We start from the raw sequence: 12,187 nt of genomic DNA on the forward strand, positions 1-12,187 counted from the left end.
TATGCATTGATAACTTATTTCCCACTATATATAAACTGTATTAGCTACGTAAACATTCACTTATTTCACAGATGTTCACTGCAAATTTCATTTTGTCCAGGCAATATATTAGATACTGAATGTATATTATTGAAAAAAGGCACATACATTACTTGCGTTCATGGAATTTACAGTTTAGTTGAGAAGACAGACATCACAAAGGGGAGAGAAAATTGAGTAAATATGAGAAGATAGTTAATTGGATGAATGCATAGATGGATAGACAGACAGACAGACAGACACTAGACAAAAAGACAAGTTAAAGTTACACAGAGAAAAAGGGAGGTGGGAATCCACTTATATATAGTGGTCTCAGAAGGTTTCTCTGAGGAGGCAAATTATTACCTATGGCTTAAAGAATAAGAGGAAACCACACATTCAAAGAACTAGGCAAGAGTATATTAGGTAGAGTAATAACATATTTCATAATCTCAAGATAGGGAAAAATTTCTCATGTTTGAAGAGATGAAAAGCTATAAATCACAGCAGATAAAAGGAAGAGTTGCCCAAAAAGATGAGGTTTCAGAGGTAGATACAAGACCTACTGGTTCCAACTCATGGCCACTAAAAGAGAACTCAAACTATCATTATTTGCCAATGACATGATTCTATATTTAAAGGATCCCAAAAATTCCACCAGAAAACCCCATAACTAATAAATGATTTCAGCAAAGTAGCAGGATATAAAGTCAACTCCTATAAATCAAATGTATTTCTATGCATTAGTGATGAATCCTCTGAAAGAGAAATTGGGAAAACTACCCCATTCACGACATCCTCAAAAAAACAAAATACTTGGGAATCAATCTAACAAAAGAAGTGAAAGACCTCTACAATGAAACCTACAGAACAGTAAAGAAAAAAATTAAAGAAGACCTTAGAAGATGGGAAGATCTCCCATGTTCTTGGATAGACAAAAATAACATTGTCAAAATGACCATACATGCAAAAGCATTATACAGATTAGGCAATTCCAAATAAAATCCCAATGACATTACTCATAGAAATACAAAAAGCAATCATGAAATACATTTGGAAAAATGAGACCCAGAATAGCCAAAGAAATTCTTAGCAAGAAGAGTGAACTAGGAGGCATCACAATCCCAGACCTTAAACTATACTACAGAACTATACTAAAAAAAACACCATGGTATTGGCACCAAAAGAGACATGCAGACCAATGGGACAGAACAGAAGACACAGGGACAAATCCATTAAAATACAGATATCTCACACTAGACAATGGTGCCAAAAACATACATTGGAGAAAAGATAGTCTCTTCAACAAATGGTGCTGAGAAAACTGGAAATCCATATGTAACAAAATAAAATAAAACCCCTATCTCTCACCCTGCGCAAAATTCAATTCAAAGTGGATCAGGAAACTAGAAATTAGACCAGAGATTCTGTGCCTAATAGAAGAAAAAGTAGGCACAAATATTCATCATGTCAGCTTAGGACCTGACTTCCTTAACAAGACTCCTAAAGTGCAAGAAATAAAAACAAAACTCAATAAATGGGATGGATTCAAACTAAAAAGCTTCTTCTCAGCAAAGTAAACACTCAATAATGTGAAGAGAAAGCCTACAGAATGGGAGAAAATCTTTACCACATGCACAGCAGATAGAGCACTAATCTCCAGGATATATAAAGAACTCAAAAAATACCAAAAAAATAACCCAATCAATAATAAATGAACTAAGGAACTAAAGAGACACTTCACAGAGGAAGATATACAATAAATCAACAAATACATGAAAAAACGTTCATGATCTCTACTAATTAGAGAAATTCAAATTAAAACTACCCTACAATTTCATCTCACTCCAATTAGAATAGCAACTATCAAGATAGAGGAAATGGACACAAACCCAAATAAATACAATTTTCTCATACTAGACAAAGGTGCCAAAAATATGCAATGGAGAAAAGATAGCCTCTTCAACAAATGGTGATGGGAAAACTGGAAATCCATATGCAACAGAATGAAACTAAATCCCTATCTCTCACCCTGCACAAAGCTCAACTCAAAATGGATCAAGGACCTCGGAATCAGACCAGAGACCCTGCATCTTATAGAAGAAAAAGTAGGTCCAAATCTTCACCTTGTTGACGTAGGATCAGACTTCCTTAACAGGACTCCCATAGCACAAGAAATAAAAGCAAGTATCAACAACTGGGATAGATTCAAACTAAAAAGCTTTCTCTCAGCAAAGGAAACTATCAGCAATGTGAAGAGAGAGCCTACAGAGTGGGAGAATATCTTTGCCACTCATACTTCAGATAGAGCACTAATTTCCAGAATATATAAAGAACTCAAAAAACTCTACACCAAGAATACAAATAATCCAATCAACAAAAGGGCTAAGGAAATGAACAGACACTTCACAGAAGATCTACAAGCAATCAACAGATATATGAAAAAATGTTCAACATCTCTAGTAATAAGAGAAGTGCAAATCAAAACTACCCTAAGATTCCATCTCACCCCATTTAGAATGGTAGTTATCAAGAACACAAGCAACAATGCAACAATAGGTGTTGGCGAGGATCATAGCCACATCAATGTTCGTAGCTGCTCAATTCACAATAGCCAGATAGTGGAACCAACCTAGATGTCCTTCAATTGATGAATGGACAAAGAAACTGATATATATATATATATATATACACATATATATACAATGGAATATTACTCAGCCATAAAGAATGATAAAATTATGGCATTTGCAGGCAAATGGATGAAATTGAAGAATATCATATCATGCTAAGTGAGATAAGCCAATCTCAAAAAACCAAAGGATGAATGATCTCACTGATAAGCAGATGATGACACATAATGGGGAGTGGGAGGGGGGCAAGAATGGAGGAAAGAAGGACTGTACAGAGGGAAAAGAGGGGTGGGAGAGGTGGGGGGAAGGGAAAAAATAACAGAATGAATCAAACAACATTACCCTATGTAAATTTATGATTACACAAATGGTATGCCTTTACTCCATGTACAAACAGAGAAACAACATGTATCCCACTTGTTTACAATAAAAAAAAGTATACTAGCAACAATAAGTGTTGGTGAAGATGTGGGGGAAAAAGAAAACTCATACATTGCTGGTGGGACTGCAAATTGGTGCAACCACTATGGAAAGCAGTATAGAGATTCCTCAGAAAACTCGGAATGGAACCACCATTTGACCCAGATAGTCCACTCCTTGGTCTATACCCAAAGGATTTAAAATCAGTATATTACAGTGATACAATCACATTGTTTATAGAAGCTCAATTCACAATAGCTAAATTGTAGAACCAATATAGATGTGCCTCAATAGGTGAATGGATAAAGAAACTGTGCTATATATATAAAATGGAATATTACTCAACCTTAAAGAAGAATGAAATTATGACTTTTGCAGGTAAATGGATGGAGCTGGAAAAATATCATGCTAAGTGAAATAAGGCAATCCCAAGAAACCAAAGACCAAATGTTTTCTCTGATATTTGGTTGCTAATCCATCATGGGGTAGCAGGGGCAAGGGAAGAATGGAGGAATTTTAGATTGCGCAGAGGGGAGTGAGTGGGGGCAGGGAATTTGGGGAAGGGAAAGATCATGGAATGAGACAGATATTATTAACCTATGTACATGTATGATTGCACAAATGGTGTTATTCTTCATCCTGTATAAACAGAGAAATGGAAACTTGTGCTCCATTTGTGTACAATGAGTCAAAATGCATTCTGCTGTCATGTATAACTAATTAGACCAAAAAAAAGTTTCAAAAGAAAGAATAGAAATACTTTTGGAAGTCAAAAAATAAAAATTGTGTTTTGATCCATGGGAATTGAAATATGAAATAAATAATGGATGTTTTAAGGCACTTCAGGAAAAAGATGAAAAGTAACTTTAACTTGGATGGTGGCAATGGGAATGAAAGATAACGTGAATATGGATTAAATAAGGAGGAATGTATAGAAACATATATATATATGCATCATTTGTAAAAGGCAGAAAGAAAGAACTCAATCCCAAATATGAATTGAAAGGAGAATCAAGTGTTATGTAATCACAAAATGCAAAATTATGGGGAAGAAAAAAATAAATGATCTACAATTTACTCAGAACAATATAAGTAAATATTGGTAATATAATGTTAGACCAAAAAATTCCAAAAGACAACATGCAACACATACACACACACACACACAAACACACACACTTCTATAAATGTGAAATACTACTCATATTATTTGTGTATATTTGTCTGTGTATAATATGTGGTTTCAAAATTGGTACTTAAAAGATAAGAAAATGTTAAATGATAGTTGGAATTTTGGTCATGTGTGATATGAAGAGGCAAGAGATAGAACTGGGGAGAATCACTTAAGTTATTATTATATTCCATTTTGAATGTTGTGTGGTGGTTTCAAAGTTATTCAAAGTATAATAAGAGTGATAGCAACAAGATGGTAAATAAAAAGGATATACCCTTCTCATTCCCCCACAGAAACATCAATTTAACAATAATAGAAGGACCAAAATGTCCTCATGAGAAATTCAGAATCCAGTTAAGAAGTTACAGTGTTGCAAACAAACACAAAACTGAGAACAGTCACATGGAAATGGGTAAGAACAATTTGTATCAGCTCTTCCCCAAACTGGCAAAGCTCCACACCAACAGCAGACTTGATCAAGTAGAAAAATGAATGAGCAAACAAAAAGACATGTCATTTGAATTTATCTATATTAACAAAATAATAATGAAAATGAGTAAAGGAAGGTAAGCAAATTTATGAGACTGATCAGGTGGACATTATGGAATTACCAGAATGATGATGATATGAGAGAGAGAGAGAAATATGAATAGTGGGACTCTTATTTAAAGAAATAATGGCAGAAATCATCCCAAATTTAGGGAGGGAAACAGACATTCAGATTCATGAAACCAAACCCATCCCAAGTGGGATGAACTCAAAGAGATCTAAACTCACATATTACAGTCAAATTGTTGAAAGTCAAAGTGAGAGAAATTTGAAAACAGGAAGTTACTTATTGTATATAAGGGATCCCCCATAAGATTATCAGTGGATTCATCAGCAGAGTTTTTACATGCCACGAGGGAGTGGATGAATGATACAAAGTGCTAAAATTAAAAAAGCTTTCAACCAATAATCGGAAAAATTTTCTTTCAAACATTAAGGAGATATAGTCTTTTTCAGACAAAATAAGGCTAAGGGAGTTCATCACCATCAGAACAAACTTACAAGAAATTCTAAAAGACATTTTTCAAGTTGAAATTAAAGGAAACTAAACAGCAATAGGAACAAAAATAAAGCATAAAATCCAACACCCTTTCATGGTAAAAACAAAGAAACAATAGACCTCAACACAATAAAGACCATGTATGACAAGTTCACACATAATATCATAGTCATTGATGAAAAACTGAAAAGTTTTCTTGTAAGATTAGGAACTAAGCAAGGATGCCACTTGTGGTAATTCTATTTAATATAGCCCTGGAAATCTTAGAGTGAGTAATTAAGCTATAAAATATATACTCAAAATCATTAATCATCAGGGAATACATATTTAAAATGAGATATCATTTCATACCTTTTGAGATGTTTATTATTGAAATAGTAAAAGATGATGTGTGCTGGTAAGGATATGGAGAAATTGGAACCTGTGTGCATACACTATTGGTGGTAATTGAATCGGTGCGACTTCTATGGAAAATATTATTGCAAATTCCTCATAAAAATAAACACTAAAGCACTATATAATCCAGAATACCCCCTTCTGGATATGAATCCAAAAGAATTGAAATCAGGATCTCAATGTGGTAACTACATTTTTTCCATCTTCATAACAACATCATTCACAAAAGAGTAAGATACAGAAACAACACATGTCTATCAATGGATGAATAAAGAAAACGTGGTACTGTGTATACATATATTGGAATTTTATCTGACTTTAAAAAGAAGGAAATCCTCCCATATCTGATGATACAGAAAAACCTGGAGGGCAGTATGCTAAGTGAAATTAGCATAGTCACAGAATGACCAAGACAATTCAACAAAAGTCAAACTCATAAGAAAGAGCAGAATGGTAGCTACCAGAAGCTTGATTGATAAATATATTTCAAGATAAATAAATTCTAGAGATTTGATGTACAAAATTTTGCCTATATTAACAATACTGTATTAAGCACTTAAACATCTGTTAATAGGGTAGATTTAATGTTAAGTGCTATTGCCACAAATTTTAAAATTATATTAAAAATATGTAAATAAGCAAGCTATGTATAGATGAATAATTCTAGTCTATCATAAATCAAAATTATTAACATGATCTTGTATGCTTGGAAATTTTTAAAAATAAAAACATTGAGATATATTTAAGTATTAGTAATCACAGGACTTAATGGGAGAAATAAAAAAAGGAACGAATCAAAGATGCATTTACATTTCTTGATTTAGTTAATCAGTGGATGCCAGTGCCATTTCCTGAGAGGTGGGGGAACCATATATATGGATGGAGACATCAAATTGGAATTGTTTAACAGTAGTTGAATATCTGGACTTCAGTGTAGATGTATGGACCAGAAACAAACATTTGGAAGCCATCAGAATTTATATTTTGTTTGAAGTTATTAGAATGATTATGCCACCTAAAAAAGGTGTAGTGATAAGAGAATATTCAGAATCTAATTCTGGAGAATTCTAACTTTTAAAGCTCCAGTAGAGGAGAATCAACCTGCAAAGAAAACTCAAAATTTCCCACAGGGAAAAAAAATTCCTTGGAAGGTGTGATGGCAAGAAAAGCAAAAGAGGGTATTTAAAGAAAATAGGAGTAATCCACTGAATGAAAGAATCTCTGCTGACAAGTTGCATAATATTCGGAAAAAAATACAGTAGCCTTACTTGAAAATACAGATGTCAGTGGAAGCTTCAGCAGGAACAAATTTGTGAAATAATAAGAATATAATCCAGACCTCAATTAAGTGGAAGTAATAACAGGAGACAGCATGTGAAGAAAATTTTCTAGAGTTCACTCAATCACAAGAATAATAAAAATAATAACTTATAAATGTAAGTTTATATTAATATATAAACACTTATATAAATGTAAGTTTAAATTTTATATTACCATTATGTCATTATTTAAACTTTATAATAGTACAACCCTGAAATACAGACCTTGTATAATCTTTCTATAAATAAGGATATTGAATAAACAGTGACATGTAAAATTAGAAGACTAATCAGGAATGAAGTTGTAATTAGAACTCAGCTCTTCTGGGCTAGGGATGTACCTTGACCTGGGTCAAGCCCTGGGTTCAATCCCCAGTATGAGAGGAAAAATAAATCAGCTCTTCTGATTTCAAATATTGTCCTTTTTCTCACCAGAAGAACCAAGTATAAAATGAATGAATGTTTACACAGTATTTTCCACTATGTCAGAGACAAAAATTCAAAAGAAATATTCTACTGATGGCACTAACTACCTAAAACATATCATGACAATTCACCAAACACTGATAAGTAGAATGAAACACAAAACCATATTTTGTTGATGGGCTTTAATTCTTAAACAAAATGAAATTTTCTGTAAATATTTTAACCACTAGATGGTAGTATAATGACATGAAAGACTCTATTGCACAATGTCTGAATACAATCATCATCCCTTATCTACTCAAAACACGTAAACCTCACAGAAATTGCCTGATCAAAGTCTTAAAATGATTAATGTAATTATTTCAAAGAGGGAAATTGTAAATGTAAAATGATAAGGTCACTGAGAGAGGGATGCGTTTAAATACAAGGAGGAAATATAAAATTAGAGAAGAATATGAATGTTATGGACAAATTATAATGAGAGAATTTTGAAAGGTTGGGGAAATGGAAATTAAATCATTAACCTGGCTTTGCATTTTGAAGTGATATTTTACTATCTGACACATACATTAAGTTGAAGGCCAGTTCAAGTTTCTCCTTAAAAAAATAAGTTTGAGGGGACAAGTTTAATATAAATAATTAATTTTAAAATAAGAAAAAATAATTGTTAAATTTTAAAGTATTTACTTAAAAGCTTAATAACTAAGTATTTATCTCATTCATTTTAGAGGAATAATTATTTATAAAGGGAAGTTGGGTGGGCAGAGCAAGATAGCAACTAAGATACTCTGACAATTGTCTCCAAAGTGACACACCAAGTTGTATTGCAATTTTATACAAAACCATCTTTTTAAGAGCTAAGTAAACCAGCCAAAAAATCATAGTGCCTGTTTTTTAGTATAAGACAGAAGATATATGCATTGAAGAAGGCAATAAGTTAGGAGTTCAAATACTGCCCCTCCTCACCAAACTTTAGTGCAATGGAGAGAGAGAGAGATTCCTTTTGAGGGAGGGAGAGGGAATTAAGTCAAAGCTTTGGTCTTTAAACCCAGTACCAAGCCCACCAGAGTGAGACCCAGCATCTGGTAGAAACCAAAGGTCCTGTATTTGGGACAGAGTTGATGGACATCTAGACTGACCCCAGCATCAGGTGGAGACCTGTTCACTGGCGGAACAAACTTGAGTTTTGTCCTATATCGCTGTATACTGGATCTGGTGCATGTATACGTGCCCTCCCCAATGCTGCAGATCCCTACTGCAGTGAGACTAAGGTATAATTCATCTTAGAATAACCCCTGGTGGAAAGGGACTGACTACCACCTGTCCCCAACTTTGGCAACACAGCTATTGCAGGGCTAATACTTGCAGATAGAGCTCTAGAACTATACCAGCACCAGGCAGAGACCTGTGTGCTAGTGGGATGAACTCAGGTTTTGACCCATATAACCAGCTGCTGTGATGTGGTATTTGCTGCACTTCTGGTACTGTGCAGGTCGTTGTAGCTGTAAGACTCAAGTTGGATCCAGCCTAGCATCAACTCTTAGGGTCAAAGGACTGAATTCACTTATACTACTCCAATCTTGGGCATCACAGAATGATGCAAGACTCCATTTGATGGGAGTAGTGCAGGGTAGTAAAGATTTTGCCCTGAAACGTAGTGTTGGATTGATGAAACAACAACTGTCAAAACCGAACAACTCCCATACCTAGGCCTGCCTGTGGATGGAGCCTCTGGAACAGCACCAGTGCCAGGAGAAGATATGTGGTCCCAATTCATCAGACTTCAATTCGAGGTATCCTCACCTGTGGCTGGTTGAAGCACTCTTGGGCCATGAGCTCATTTCAGCAATAGCAAACCCATAGTACTATAGGCCTTGACACTTCTCCAGTGCTTCACTGGCCTTAGTGGTCTGTGGGATCAGGATTTGACAAAGTTAGCAGCATTGGTGGCCATAAGCATGGCACAGCAACCTGGGGCTGGTCCATCCACAGTGATTCTGTCCAGAATTCTATAGTGCCTGGTTAGACTGATGACTGTGAACTAGATCTTTAGGCCTACTCCAGTCCCAGGAAGAGGTAAATGGGGATGAACTATTCTTCCTGAAAATCTCCAGGTTCATCCTGAAAAACAAATCAACTATGGAATAAGAATAAACCTCGACTTCAGTGGATTAAACAAAGGTGAATGAAGGAAAGGGACTTGGGATAGGAATAGGAAAGACAATAAAATGAATCTGACATAACTTTCCTATGTTCATATGTGAATACACCAACAGTGAAACTCCATATCATGCACAATCACAAGGATAGGATCCTAATTGGAGTAAGTTATGCTCCATGTATGTATAATATGACAAAATACACTCTTCTGTCATGTACATCTAAGAAGAAAAAATGAAAAAAATAAATCTGGGTTTGGATCACCCTCTAGTATTGAGATAGTGAAAATAAACCAAGAGATAGTTCAAGGAAACGTGCACATCTTAGATGACCATTGGGACATTATTAAAAGAAAATATTTGCATTGTTGTGTTTCAAGAGCAATTTGAGAATGCAAAAATTTAAAAATCTTATTAAAAGAAATAACAGAAAATTTCCCACACCTAGATGATATAAATATCCAGAGTCAAGAAGGTTAAAGGTCACCAATCATATTTAACACTACTAAGTCTACCCAAGATAGCTCATAATCTAGCTCTAAAAAGAATATTCTCATGGCTACAAGAGTAAAGACACACAGTATCAAAGGGCCCCAATTCACCTGAGAAAAAAACATGAGAAGAGAAGCATTATGGGCCAAAAGAATGACATGAGATTTTAATAATTCATAAGGAAAAATAAACCTGCCAAACAAGAACACTGTACCCAGCAAAACCATCCTCTAAAATTTAAGGATAGATAAAGATCTTCCTAGCTGAACAAAAACCGAGATTATATCTTCAATATAGCTGTTCTACAAGAAATGCTAAAGGTAGTTCTTCAAATGAAAAAAAAAAAAAAGAAAAGAGGAAGAAACATTAATGAGTAAGGAGAAACAGGTAGAAAATTCACTGGTAATAATAATCATACAGGAAATTTCAGAATGTCCTAATATTGTGAATATGGTGCATAAATCAATATCTTTACTAAAAAAGTCAAAACAGCAATTAAAGTTAATAGTAACAACATTAAGATATGTGCAGGCCTGCAATCCCTGCTACTCCAGAAGATGAGACAGAAGTATAACAAGTTTAAAGCCAGCTCTGGGAAATTCATGAGACTCTGTATCAAAGTAAAATGAAAAGGACTGGGGATGTAGTTCAGTGGTAAAGAAACCCTGGGTTCAATAACCAGTAATGTTAAGAGATAGTCAAAATAGAAAGTAAAATAGAATATTAAATATTTAAAGTGTGGGGGGAAATGGAGTGTTAAGTGCAGTTTCTTTTTTCTCTCCCATATTTTTCTTGATGCATTATAGTTGTACATAATGATGGAATTTCTTGGTAGATATACAAAATATAACAATATAATTTAGCCAATATCACTACCAGCAATTCCCAACTCCCTCCCCATCTCCCAGCCCTTGGTACATTTCCTCTACTGATCTCCCCTTGATTTTCATAAGATCCACCCCCACTTTTCTTTCTTTTCTTTCTCACTTTCACATATGAGAGAAAACATCATGGAGTTCTACCCAGTCATAAAGAATGAAGACATGTCATTTGCTGGTAAATGTATGGAATTAGAGAACATAATACTAGTTGAAGTAAGCCAGACTCAGAAAGAAAAGGGTTGAATGTTTCTCATATGCAAAATATAGAGAGAAAAGTGGAATGAAAAAGAGGGGGATATCATAAAAATAAAAGGCAGATGAACTGAGTAGAGGAAAGGGATCAAGGGGGAGGGAGGAAAAGAGTGAGGGAAAAGGAAAGTGCTGGAGAATTAAATGGAATAGATTACATTATGTGCATATATGAATGTCACAATAAACCCCATTATTAAGTATAATTATAATGCACCAATAAAAGCATTTTTTGAAAGATTTAAGCAGAAATAAATGCACTGGAGGCTAAAATCTAATACAAAAGATCAATGAAACACAGGGCTAGCTTTTCAAAAAGATAATATTGACCAACTCTTAGCTAGACTAAGAAAAAAGAGAAATGACTCAAAGTCAGAGATGACATGGAAGACATAACTGGCACCACAGAAATGCAAAGAATTATTAAAGATTATTGTAAACAACCATACACCAAAAAATGGCAACCTAGAATAAATGGACTAGTTCCTGGATACCTACACCTTATCATAATTGAATCATGAAGAAAGAACTTGAGCAAATCAATAACAGCATATCAGAAATATTGTTCACCATGATCAAGCAGGATTCATCCTAGGGATGAAAGGATGATTCAGCATATATAAATCAATAAACATGATATATTACATCATCAAAATGAATAATAACGACCATATGACCAATGGTAGGGGTTATGATGGTAGCTATGAAGAATAATAGAATGAATGGGACATTATGACCCTATATGCATACTTGATTACATGACCAGTATAATTCTACATTGTGTACAACCAGAAGAATGAGAAGTTATACTCCATTTATATATTATGTAACAAGATGCATTCTATTGTCATGTATAACTAATGAGAACAAATAATTATTTTAAAAAACCATATAACCATCTGAATAGATGCAAAAACTGCAGCTTATAATATTCATCATCTCTTCATAATAAAAGCACTGAAGAAATTAGGT

This window comes from Sciurus vulgaris (genome assembly GCF_902686455.1).
Source record: "Sciurus vulgaris genome assembly, chromosome: X".
NCBI lineage: Eukaryota > Metazoa > Chordata > Mammalia > Rodentia > Sciuridae > Sciurus > Sciurus vulgaris.